We start from the raw sequence: 14252 nt of genomic DNA on the forward strand, positions 1-14252 counted from the left end.
AATCAATATTAATTATTAATGGTGTTCTGCATTTAATTAATGCTACTAATCATAAAAATAAGTATCTTTACAACCGAAGTGTGGTACTTACATATTTTCTGCTTTGAAAATGAACATTAAGAAGGGATACTGGTTACATTGACCCGTTCACCTGTACCTGATGATTGTATAGCCCTCCTTGGCAGAATAGGGTCACCACCAGGAGCCCATTTTTTTAATCTGTTTTTTACACAGGAGACACAAGGGAGGGAAGGGAAGGCAGGGTAGGGAAGGGGCACCAAACACAAGACAAATGGGCAGCTGGAAAGAGGAAGATGTTGAGTGGGCCTTACTTAGGCATGGGGCACTGTTTCTCGTGCTCCCTGACCGCATCCTCGAAAGCACTTCGAAACTGCTCCCTCCGGCAGAGTGGTGTGTCACAGTGCATACAGAGCACTGTCACCCTCAAAATGTAAGGGTCAACTGCATCATGTATGGCCTGTGAGGCATGTCTCTTGTGGTGGCAGGAGTGGATGATGAGGATATGACAGTGGATGTCAACCTGCTCGCCCCTTCGAATGGTACAACCCTCCTAACTGCTGCCTTATGATTCAACCTTAGTTGTCATAGCATGGCAGTGGTCCCGTACCTATACAGACCAGGTTTTCCATGACTGAGTACAACTTTGCACTCAGTGCACCGACATTTGTCCGCAAGTGTCTTGGGTACCCCCCAACGGTGCTAAAAAGCCTTCACACCAAAGATTCACACTGGCAGCTGGTGACAGGGATTTCCACTACCTCATCCTCTTGGTCCTCTTGATCCCCCTCTGGATCACCACACCTATTCCCCTCTCCAGGCCCTCCAAATGGTGGTGGTGGGGCAGCTGCAGTGGCCATGGCCATGGATGCCATCTTCTCACAGAAGAACACAGTAGAGATCAGAATCCCAAAATCTGCAGAAGATGATCACTCCTGGACAGCCAGAAACACAATGAGGAACAGCTGTGGGTGTGGCCCTTTGGGGGTACGCACTGCAGACCGCACAACTGTGTGTGGACAGTTCAAACCAGAGGTGGGGTTCAAAAAGTTACAAAAAGTCACTAGATCAACCAGGACATGGTCTAGGACGTCTGCAGGGGTGAGGTTTCAACTTCAAACACCCTGGATTGGCCAGAAATTCACATTTTAACTGTATGAGGGTACGGACAGTGTCCTTGGATACTCCTGGCATGCAGCACGGGTGCAGTCATATGGTAATATACCCGGATGTCTGCCGATAGGACATCTGTCCAAAGGACACCTATTACGCGGGATGCAGTGTGTGCATGCACCCAGGTGTCCGCAGGACAGGGGTGGGCCCCCGGAACTAATAAAAGTGCATCACGACTTAACGGACATCTGTGGACAGGCGTGGTGTTCAGAGGCCACAGGGGATCAGATTTGCATGCACCCAGATGTCCGCAAGACAGGAGTGTGGCCCCCCAACTAATTAAAACTGAATCATGAACTGAATCATGATTTTATGGACATTTCCGGACAGGTGCAGTGTTCGAAAGGGCAGAGGAGATCGGATGCGCATACGCGCAGGTGTATGCAGGTCATTGATGTCGTCATCAATGACATTTGTGATGTCATCTTTGATGTTCTGGGTGTTAGTCTTAGCAGTGCACGGTGGTGGCGCGAGTTATGGTTGCTTAGCTTACCATAGCTCGCACATTTCTGAGGTTGTTCGGTTTTAATTGTACCCATAACGTCCCTTTAACAAAGTTTTCCCACTGAATTTGATTTTGTTTTTTTTTAGTACAATTTAACCATAATGTCCCTTTAACAAAGTTTTTTCACTCACATATATATATATATATATATATATATATATATATATATATATATATATATATATATATATATATATATATATATATATATATGCACACATATAGATGAAACCTTGGTGTCATTTGTTACCACCTTGCCTTCCTATTTAAGGGACACCAAAGGCTTTCTTAGCCGCATAGATGGGATACCATGGGAATCCACTTTTTTACTAACAACACTTGATGTGGTTTCTCTCTACACGTCACTAAGACACATTGATGGCCTTAAAGCTTGTGAACATTTCTTGCATACACGATCCTTGAATTATCTCCAACACTCTCAGATGATTCTTGAAATGATTTTGCTTTGTCAAACAAACAATTGTTTTTTTTTTACACAAGCAGTTCTACATGCAGCTACAGGGGACTGCTATGGGTTCTACATTTGCCCCCTTTTATGCAAATTTGCTGATGGGTTGGTGGGAGAAATTTGTGGTATGGCATCCTCGTAACAGTCACCATACATCTAAAATTGCCCTTTGGCTAAGATATATTGATGACTTGTTCATCATTTGGGAAGGTACTAGTGCAGATTGGTTGGATTTTGTTACTACTCTTAACATCAATGACCTGAATCTACAATTCACTGAGAGCCACAGCAAGACTGCTATTACCTACTTGGATATTCTTGTTACTGTGGCTCAAGGATAATTGACTACCAGTCTATACAGAAAGCCCACTAGCTCTAACATCCCACTCCATGCCAAGAGTAACCACCCCACCGCCCTAAAATGGGGTATCCCCTATGGGGAGTTCATTCGCATACGAAGAAACTGCTCTAAGATTGAAACCTTCGATTGCGAATGTGCCCTCATGGCCAACAAATTTAAACAACGGGGTTACCCTAAGCAAGTTTTGGAGAGAGGTTTTTTTAAAGACAGAAACATGGATTGCTCTCAGCTATTGTTAGCAGGCACTTCGGAACATATCAGCACTAATACCAGTGAAACACAGCTAATTTTGACTTAAGGAGCTAAAGCCCAAAATATTCAAAAAGTCATGCAGCGACATTGGCATATCCTTAAATCTGATGAACATTTAAATACCATTTTGGGTGATCGCAGTAATATAACTTTTCGGTGGTCTACCTCATTTAAGGATACACTAGCTCCCAGCTTTATGAGGCCTATTAACAATGCATTGACATATGGCTGGTTAAACACCAAACCTTGTGGCCTCCAGAAATGCTCCAAATGTAAAGCATGTACATATGCTGTTAACAAGACTTGCTATACACATCCTATTTTGGGTAGCAATATTAAGATCATTTCCAGAATCACTTGTGACACGGATTATGTGGTTTATGTTCTGAACTGTCCATGCAACATGTGGTATGTGGGTAGTACCAAAAGCAAATTGGAGTTGAGAATACTGCAACACATTCGTGCCATTAGAAACATTGATTCTAACTACCCCATGGCTCTGCACTTCCAGTCCCATCATGAAAGCAAATTGGAGGGTTTCTCCTTCTTTGGTATTCGAACTGTGCCTAAGTCACCTAGAGGCAGAAATCGGGAGCTACTGTTGAGGCAATTGGAGACTAAGTCCATCTTGGACCTCGAGACCAAGAAACCTGGGGGTCATAATCTTGATGAAGAATTATATACGTTTTTAGGAACCTAATAATATATTGTTGTTTTTTTATCTTTGATGAATTACTTTTGTATTTCAGGTACCTTGTATGTTTTTGTATGACCCTTTTAATATCTACCATTGTCTAACAGTATGTTCTTCTGATTTTTGCCACCATGTATATTCCCTTATGTTTTGACGTATCTTTCCGGTTGTTTTTTCATGATATTGCGTAGCCTAACTTTAACATGGGGGAGCTTTTAACACTGATCACTGTGATGTATATTTTTACACAGCATGTCTGTTGGATTCCTTATCCGTTGTTACTCTGCCCTTCATTTTGTCTCACTTTTTATCTCTCTTTTTGCATTACAGGAGGTTATTTTATATCACTTGTGATGTAGACATTTACACTGCAAGGGTTACTTTGGTATGATACATTTGTTATCAGGTCTATTATGACTATAGATTTTAACTGGGACGATCAGGCTCATGTGTACCACCTTTTTGCAGTAGAAGGTTTATAAGGAAGTTAGTTTGCCTTTAATATTGTGTAGTTTATGGTTAAAGCACTTTGCACTTTATTGAGGATGTACTTGTTGACTACTCGCTAGCTTTCCATATATGCACAGTTTTTGTGCCATGTGTTTTTTCATTAAGAGCAGGGTTATTTCTAAACATTTGAGATACTATGTCATTTTAAACAGCCATGATTTTTTGATTTATCTCTGTTAACTATGTGTATGGTTTTATGTTTTATATTACCAGTACATAAAAGTATACATCAGTGCATTCATGGACGTAGAGCACTGTGCACATTATTATTGCTGTAGAGATTTCAACTTTCATCCCTTTTACCATTTCTCCTTCCCCTTCTTTTCCTTTTCTATGCTGCTATGAACTTTGCACTTTTTTAGGCTGCTAATGCACTATGCACTTTATATTGCTCACATACGGCAACATTTGCTTGATTTGTCCCATCTCTACCCTTGTATATGCATGATGATAATGATGTATTCAAGTACTTTGAGACTATTGATTACCATGGGGCATGCATATGCGACATACAGTTAATGTCACACATGAAACTCAGAGCGTGGGACTGTTTTGAAGAAATGGCTATATAACGGTGTGCGTTCAGACTAGTAGCGTGGATTTCGCATACGTCTGTATGATGGGCATTCACTGGCTACGCCTCTTTTTTATTTATATTAGATAGTTTATTCTGTTTAGAGGCATGTTGAGGTCCGTCTTGCCCCTGTACATTGCACCCACAGTGGGAGAACTTTACTTGACATACTCTGTCATTTACATTTAGCAGTGATTTTACCGTCTAGTTTCCTCCCATAGCTATTTCCTCTCGAGTTATACGCCGTCTCTTCAGCAGTTCCAACTTTCATGATTTTCGTGGCACTCGCGGCAGCATTTTCAATCTAAACAGTTACTTAATGTTCAAATGATCAAGGTGTTTACCTTTTTTCATTGTACAGAATGTAATGCGTTGTCTTTGATATGCTACAACATGGCCGCCTAATATATTGTAATGACTTGTGCACAGAGACGTTCTATGTACTGCCTCCACAGAGTTTGTATACATTTTAAGGAGTACCTTGTCAGTGTTCCCCTACCTACGTGAACAAGGGGTCGAAGCACCGCGAAACTCGTCGTTCTGTTCCTTCAGGTTTTCCCTTTCTTATGCACTTTGGATTAATAAAGAAGATTTTGTGCTGCCTGATTCTGCTGTCAATCCTTTCATTTTGCTGATATTGAATTTCCTTTACTTAGCTGCTCTCAGGAGTGCAGCCCGCTGGTTTTGCCTTTTCATGGGGCACAATTTGCCATTTGAAAATATATATATATATATATATATATTCAGTGAAAAAAACTTTGTTAAAGGGACGTTATGGTTAAGTTGCGCTACTAAAAACCTATGAAATTCAGTGAAAAAACTTTGTTAAAGGGACGTTATGGTTCCAAGTAAAACCGGAAAACCCTTGAAATTCGCCAGTTATGGTAAGCTAAGCAACCATAACTCGCGCCACCACCGTGCACTGCTAAGACTAACACCAAGGACATCAAAGATGACATCACAAATGTCATTGATGACATCACTGATGACATCACATGTCTGGCTCACTATTTTTTCTTTTGCTGACATATCTAGGCCACATGGTTTTCTTCAGTAACAGTCAGAAACTAAGAATTTTATTTTATTTGTAGACATATCGTTCTTGTAGGTTCTTACAGTAATTCCCTTAGAGTACAGTCACATCATATGAAACATATACATATGGGAAAACACAAGCTTGAAAGACAGCAATCTTTTTTGTGCATAAAAATAATCACTAGACTTATGAGCACTTTCTGATAGTTCTGTTGTTTTTTTTTATGGCTTTACTTTTATGGCTGTACTTTTGTATTGTGAACAGTTTCCGTTTTTTTTTAAAAAACAATAAAAGTGTCCGCGGACAGTGCAAGTGTTCTGAAATGTTCGTACATAAACGAAAATGGAGGTGTCCTGAAGAACACCACACCTGTTCGTACTGTTTGCTAGCAAGTTGAAACTGTTCTAAGAACACACGTGGTGTCCTGAAATGTTCGTAAAGAAACAAAAATTAAAGTGTTCTAAAGAACACTGTATCTGTCCATAATGTTCGCTATCAACTTAAAACTGTCCTAAGAACACAATTGGTGTCCTGAAATGTTCGTAAATAAACGAAAATGATGTGTCCTGAACAACAGTACAACTGTTCGTAGTGTTCGCTACCCAATTGAAAGTGTTCTAAGAACACAATTGGTGTCCTGACATGTTCGTACATAAACTAAATTACACGTGTCCTGAAGAACACTATACCTGTCCTTACTGTTCGCAACCAAGTTTAAACTGTTCTAAGAACACACGCGGTGTCCTGAAATATTAGTTTCACGTGTGACGCACTTTTAATTACTTCAGAACCCGAACAGTGTTCGTAGGACATCAATGAGCATGCGCTAACCAATCTCCGTGCACTTGGTGTCCTGCGGATAGGCGCTTCCTTCGCAGACTAGTTCGCAAACAGATCATATGACCGCGCCCACGCTCATCGTGTGTCCTGAAATGCGGACACTGTTCGTGTCCCCGAACAATTTAAAAGTACATTTTCAGTTAATCCATAATATTTTTCAATAAAATCTCACCATGCCACAAGTCACACATAGCAATCTTGAGTTTCTATATACCTTTTGAAACTTTCCGATCCTTTTTTTGTGTTCGATCTGTCCGCGCACAGTGCGCATGTCCGCGTACCTCACACATGGAGACCAATAAAATACCACGCCCAAGAGCTTATTCCCATTGTGTTTCTGGCTATTCTTCAGAACACAGTGATTTTTGCTGCCACCTGCAGACTACACCATCATCGACGTGGCATTCTTGGTTGCTGAACTGCCACTTGGTGCTGCACCTGCTTCAGCACCACCACCACCCCCTCCACCACCACCACCTCCCCAAAGGCCTGAAGAGGGGAAGAGGACTGAGGATGCGGAGGAGGAAGAAGAGGATGATGAGAATGAGGTAGAGGAAATCCCTACTACCCACACTAGACGTGAGTCTTGGGTGTGGCGGTTATTTACCATTCATGGGAATGGTCCTAAGGCTCGTGCGGACCATGTTACCTGCAATGAGTGCAAAATGATACTCAGTCGTGGGAAGCACGGTAACTACAGCTTTGGGACCACTACTTTGAAGCGACACCTGAGGTCATTTCACTCTGGGGCTATTTGCAGGGTTGTACCTTGCGAAGAACGTAGCAGGTTGATTTCCTCTACTTCATCCTCTCTTTCTGATCCTGTCACCACAAGGACCACCTCTGTGGGACAGCGTCTTTCTCAAGCTACCTCACATGCCATACAGAATGCAGATGACCCTTACCTTTCGAGGGTCACAGTTGTATGTATGTACTGTGACACAGTACTCTGCAGGGGGGAGCGACTTCGGAGTGCTTTTGAGACTATCGTCTCAGAGCACGAGAAGACCTGCTCACTACCCAAATAAAACCCACTCTACATCTTCCTCTCTCAGCTCGCCCTTTTTTATCTCTGTGGTTGGTGTCCCCCCCTTTACCCTCCTTTACCCTCCTCTCCTAGTGTGTCGTGTCTGAAAAACCAAAAAAAATACAAAATTCCAAAAATCAAAAAAAAATAAGGCTCTTTTCAGAGCCGCCTTTCCCAGTTAAAAAATAGAAGTGAAAATAAATGAAGCAGGGCTCTTTGTATTTTTTAGAAGTCCGCGAACAGTTCGCGAACATTAAAAAAATTGGGTTACTACTCCATCACAAACATTGTAATTTTCTCTGGAAAGAAGTGGTGGAGCACAGAACCATATTTTAATGAAGAAGCGTACAAACAAAAGCAAACAAATACAATTGCCATAAATAGCAGTGGTCGAGGTTATGAAAAACTGAATAATACCATAATGGAACAAGAAGTACTCCTTACAAAAATATGCCCTGAAAACTTAGAATTACCCCTCCATTCAACTGAACGTCTAGTGTACAAATGGCCATGCACGTCAATGTGTAACATTCCCAAACAATGTTTCAAATCTTTACACCAATTCCTCAATAAATATGTAAAAAGCAAAGACAAAATCAAAATTAAATTACTGCAAAATATAGATACCTGTCCAGTGCGCAAGTACACAGGACTACAAGGACATTCATTGGCCTGCATTACAGGACCTACTTGTAAAACCACTTTCCATGATATCAAAAGGATATCAACACATCATTCAACTATAAGAAATCTAGTCTATAAACTGTACTATGCTAAAAGTCCTGCTTTAGCACTAGCAAAGTTAAATAACATCCTTCTACATGGTACAGCAAAAGACCTACTTGAAGAAATTCACTATATCCAGAAAAAATATTTTGGAAGTGAAAGCCATTTACAGAATGAAATAGCTTTAAACCAATTAAGCAACGATTCTACACATGGCAACCTTTTGCTAAACACATACAAAAAAGAAATACTAAAATTTAAAAGTACATCAGCTGAAGTACCAAACCATGTATGTGTATGTTGCCGTAGAATTTTTTATAAAAGTAACACAAAAACTGTGGACCTATCATACAAAATAGAAGACAATGAAGATTCTAAATGGTTTGAATTAGCTCTCTACCTTCTAGCAAAAAACAAATATGAAGTAACTGAGCCCTTAATACTTTGCAGTTATTGCACTACAAAACTTGACAACAACCAAACTCCTTCACGTTCTATCACAAATAATGTGGAATTATACCCAGTACCAAAACCTCTACAACAACTTAATTTATATGAGAGCATCATAATTCAAACAGTACACCCATTTCAAGCAATAATACACCTTGAACCAAAAACAGCAAAATTACCTCCCTCTGAATTGGTAAAAGGCATTCGTGGAAAAGTAGTTTATTTACCATTAAATCTAAAAGAAAATGTGCATACTCTAGGAGTGCAACGTCCAATGCAGCAATCTTTAATTATATTAGTAAATGGAGTACCTACAAAAGACAAAAAAATATGGCAACAGCTGGTAGATTTATATAAAGTTAGACAAGCCTTCCAATATCTTAAAGAGAATAATGAATATTACAAAGAAATTAATATTGAAGAAAACTTGAAAGATACATCTGAAATAATTCAAGAAACACAAGAAGCTGGTCAATTTGAGCTACTAGATCCTGCTACAATATCAAATACTTTAGACCAGTATACAATTCATCCTTTGCACTGTAATGACACCGTACAAGATGTACTGGAAACTTACCAAATGCGTCAAACAAAAGGATCGCCAATCAGTATATTGGAAAAAAGTATAGAAGCACATGCTTTTCCTCTACTCTTTCCAACTGGCAAAGGAGGAAGATATGATGATAGACCTATTCAAACATCAGCTTCAGAATACCGCTCATTACGGATGTATTCTGAAGATCCCAGATTTAGACAAAATGTGGAATACATATTCCACCTACTCTTTGAAAGTGAACTAGCAACTTTATGTTACGGAGTTGCACACATATTAAAATCAGGATCACACTTTCAAAATATGATAGCTACACAATTATTAGAGAAAATGCAACAAAAGGATGACGTTTTACAATCAAATATTACAAATCTATTAGCAAATATGCGTGGTACTAAAGAGTACTGGTTTCGACGTCATGGAGATGTACGTTGTATGATCAGAAACCTTTGCCCACCCACTTGGTTTGTTACATTAAGTTGTGCAGAATATGCATGGGAAGATTTACATGATTTCCTACGCATATCAAATAAAAACAAAACAAACATAGATATTCTAACACCTGGAGAACTTTGTTCTTTGGATCCTGTTAATGTTTCAAGATATTTTCACCATCGCTTCATTGCTATGCTACATTTTATTTGTAATAAAACTGTTCCTCCCCTTGGAGAAGTGCAACACTTCTTTTGGAGAAAAGAATACCAAGCCAGAGGAGCACCACATAACCACATGCTTTTATGGATTAAAGATGCTCCTAAATTTGGTCAAGACAGTGATGCCACTGTTTTACAGTTTATTGAAAAATATGTCACTTGTCAAATTCCATCAGAAGCCACAAATAGTGATCTTTGTGCACAAATTTTACAATTTCAAAGACAGAAATGTGGAAAATACTGTTGTCGCAAATACAAAAACAAAGGCAAATACTACACCAAATGCCGATTTGGTTTCCCTAGACCAGTTACAAATACAGGTCAAGTAAACAACCTCATGTCTTCAGTTAGACATACTGTTAAAGGAAAGTCACCTAAAAATACATATTACATAAAAAGAAACGAAGAAGAAAAATATATCAATGATTATAATGCAATCATTGCCCACTTATGGAATGCAAACATAGATGTGCAGTACATTGCAGACAATTCTACTGCAGTTGCACGATATGTCACAGCATACTTAACTAAAGCAGAAAAGACAGAGCTCCAAGACCTCTGGAATGACCTGTCATCAGATAAAACAGTATCTCAGAAATTATACAGCTTGGGCATAAAAATGCTCACCCATAGAGAATGTGGATCTCATGAAGCAGCTGATCATTTAACTGGTACTTCATTGTATGGTAAATCTGAAAATATAGTATGGCTAAGTCTTGGTCCAGCTAAATCTAGAAAAAGAGTTCTAAAATCATATGAAGATATAGAAACAATAGCCAAACATGATCCCAACAGCCAAGACATTTTAAAAAACAATTTATTGGACACATACTACCCAAGCAGAAGTAATACTTTGGAAAACATGTGTCTATACCAAATAGCCCAAAACTACACATACACAAATAATATGAAACCCGATGAAAAAAAAGGTAAATATAGAGTGACAGACTGTGAAGGCAGCTTAGTTAAACTCACTAAACCAAATTTAATTAATCATATCAAATTGTCATTGAATACTACTCAACATAAAGAAGTATATTACATGTCCCTGCTACAACTCTTCAAACCATGGAGAAAAGAAGAACAATTACTAGATAACTATGACTCATATGAGGATGCTTTCAAAGCAAATGAAAGCACTATAACTGATGTACACTTTACACAGTACAAAACAATGTTGCACAATGAACAGCAACATGAAGAAGAACTCCAAGCTCAACTAGATAAGGATACTCCTGACAGTAGTCAACCTTCTGTAACAGGAAGCCAAGAACCACTGGTAGAACCACTAATAACAAATGAGGCAGAATTAGCTATGATAGAAGTAGAAAACACCATGTGCCAGTATGAAGATAAGGAAGACTTAACTATACTACAATCAAAACTAAACAATGAGCAAAGTAGCATTTTTCAAGAAGTAACAAAACAAATTGCACATGGTGTAAAACATGAAAATAAAGAATGTTCCTGCCATAATTATAAACCTATACTACTGTACGTCAGTGGTGAAGCTGGTTCTGGCAAAACATTCCTAATCAAAATCATTAGTAAGTTCCTTCAACAACTGACAAACAACAAACTGTCAGCTGTTGTCACTGCCCCCACAGGTTTAGCTGCCTACAACATAGGTGGTGTTACATTACACCGATTACTACTATTACCAGTAGAACACCAGAACAAATTAGACTATTACAAACTTTCTGCAGAAGCTGCAATGGAATTACGCAGAGTATTGAAACAAATGAAAATGCTACTAATAGATGAAGTGAGCATGGTCTCCAACCTGATGTTAGCTTTGATTCACCTCAGATTACAAGAAGTACTCAAAACAGAATATGAAGAGCTCTTTGCAGGAAAACACATTATTGTTTTTGGAGATCTGCTTCAATTAACACCAGTAAAAGGTGAACCTATTTTTAAAACATTACGGCACAAACTCTGCCGTAAAACTGTTGGCAGCATTGCAACATTTCCAATACAGAGAATTAACAGAAAACATGATCCAATCAGCAGATCTAACTTATGCCAACATTTTAAAAAGTTTGAGAGTTGGTATACTTTCTAAAGAAGCAGAAGCAACATTGAAAACCCGGCACATTAATGCACTTTATGGCGATAATGCATGTGCTACAGATGTTATGGAACAATTAGCCCACAAAAATGTCAATTGTATGGCCTTAATGCCAATTCTTGCAAGCTGCCTCAAATTCAATGAAATAATGTTAAGTAAAGAAATGCAACCAATAATGGAAATTAGCGCCACAGACAAACTAGATGTACATGGTATGACACTACCCATGTGTGACCAAGCCACAACAAGACTAAATAATTTAGAAAAATCAATCTCAAACACAGCAGGCTTAGAAAAAGATGTTAAAATTATCCTTAAATTGCAGAGTAATGCTTAAACGTAAAATTGACGTGGACCAAGGACTAGTTAATGGAGCACTGGGTACAGTTGTTGGCTTTCAAACATACCCACGTGACAACAAAATTCAGTTTGTCAATATACTCTTTGACAAACTTTCAGAAGTAAAACGGATAGGACGCTCAACAGCTAGATTCCTTCTCTTCATAGATATGTATGTACGCAGAGAACAATTTTCTCTAACTCTTGCATATGAAGTCACGATTCATAAATCACAAGGTCTTACCCTAGACAAAGCAATGATAGATATTGGTAACACAGTCTTTAAAGAAGGCATGAGCTACGTAGCACTATCACGCTTACGTACACTTGACGGTCTATTTCTAATCAACTTTGATGCAAGTAAAGTAAACGCTGATATTCCTTGCATTTTAGAATTTCCTTGCATTTTAGACTTTGCTCACTATACACTCCCTATCTAAACACATATTCTGTTCCACAAAAACTAATACGTTGTAAAAGAAAACTAAATCAAACTGAAATGCAACAGGACGTCACTGCAAATCCTCCAAAGAGAGTAAAAGAAACTAATACTTCATCAAGTACCACAAACAAAAAAGAATCAATTAGAGAAAGTAAACCAGGTACTTCTTTAAAGAAGGAAGACAAACTACACAAAAAGCAGTTAGATACAGAACTACCTGGACCATTTAAATTCTCAAATATAGTTGGTGTAAGTTGCTATGCAAATGTAGCAATGAAAATTCTATTTCAATTACCACCAATTGTTCACAACATTTACTCACACAGTACAGACCCATTGTGTTTGCAAATGTTAGTACTTCACAGAAATGCATAAAACAATCCTGACAACACATATAGTGTTTTTGGAATAAGACGACAATTGGACTATGGTGAAATTCACTATAAACTCACAGGAAGATCCACAAGAATTTCTAATGTACTTACTACAAGTACTGGAAAACAAAAACATACCTATAAATGAAATCTTTCAGATTTCATACATGTGGAAACATACATGCACTCTCTGCAACAATGTGACACAAGAAGAAATCCCCAATGAACGCTTCATATATATATATATCAATACCAAATTGTGAATCCATTCCATTTCAGCAACTTGTACAAAATGCAAACCATGGTAGATTATGCTCTACCTGCAATACAGATAATCGCTCCATGTTAGTAATACAAACACATAGTATGCTTCTACGTTACAATGCAGATGGTACCAAAAACAACTGCAAGCTGACTGTATTCACACATGGTCAAATATCACTTGGTAAGAAAACCTTCACAATAATAGGTATAATCTACCACGCAGGAGCCACAACCAATTCAGGGCACTACACTGCATACATAAAAAAGAAATGTGGATGGTTTGAATGTAATGATAGTACCATTACTCTAAAGCAGAGATTACCAGCAAATCTTACAAACGCTTATTTGATGTTCTTACAACAAAAATTTGATAAATAAACTGTATTTAAACCTTTAAGTAAATTTGTGTTACAAAAATATAAACTGTTAGAATACTCCTAAAGCAATCTAACTGCTCAAAGATTCTACAACAACTAATCACATAAATGAATACCACTAAATTAGACCAAAAAATACACAGTTAGAATACGCCAATTGGTATCTAACTGTCCCAAAATTATAAATGTGTGTTAAAATAATATAAACTGTTAGAATACTCCAAAAGCTATCTAACAGCTCAAAGATTCTACAACAACTAATCAGATAAATGAATACCACTAAATTAGGCCAAAAAATACACAGTTAGAATACGCCAATTGGTATCTAACTGTCCCAAAATTTAACAATATCCAAATAGGTAAATGAAAACCACTCAAATATATTTAAAAAATAGACAGTTAGAATACCCCAATTGGTATCTAACTGCTCCAAAATTTTATAATATCAAAACAAATGAAGAATCTGTTACTGTTCCAAAAAAAATACAACAAAGCAAAGTATAAAGCATTAGCCAGAAACAACAAGTGAACACTGAAAACAAAC

This window comes from Ambystoma mexicanum, chromosome 2q (genome assembly GCF_040938575.1).
Source record: "Ambystoma mexicanum isolate Mex_15411 chromosome 2q, UKY_AmexF1_1, whole genome shotgun sequence".
NCBI classification, from domain to species: domain Eukaryota; kingdom Metazoa; phylum Chordata; class Amphibia; order Caudata; family Ambystomatidae; genus Ambystoma; species Ambystoma mexicanum.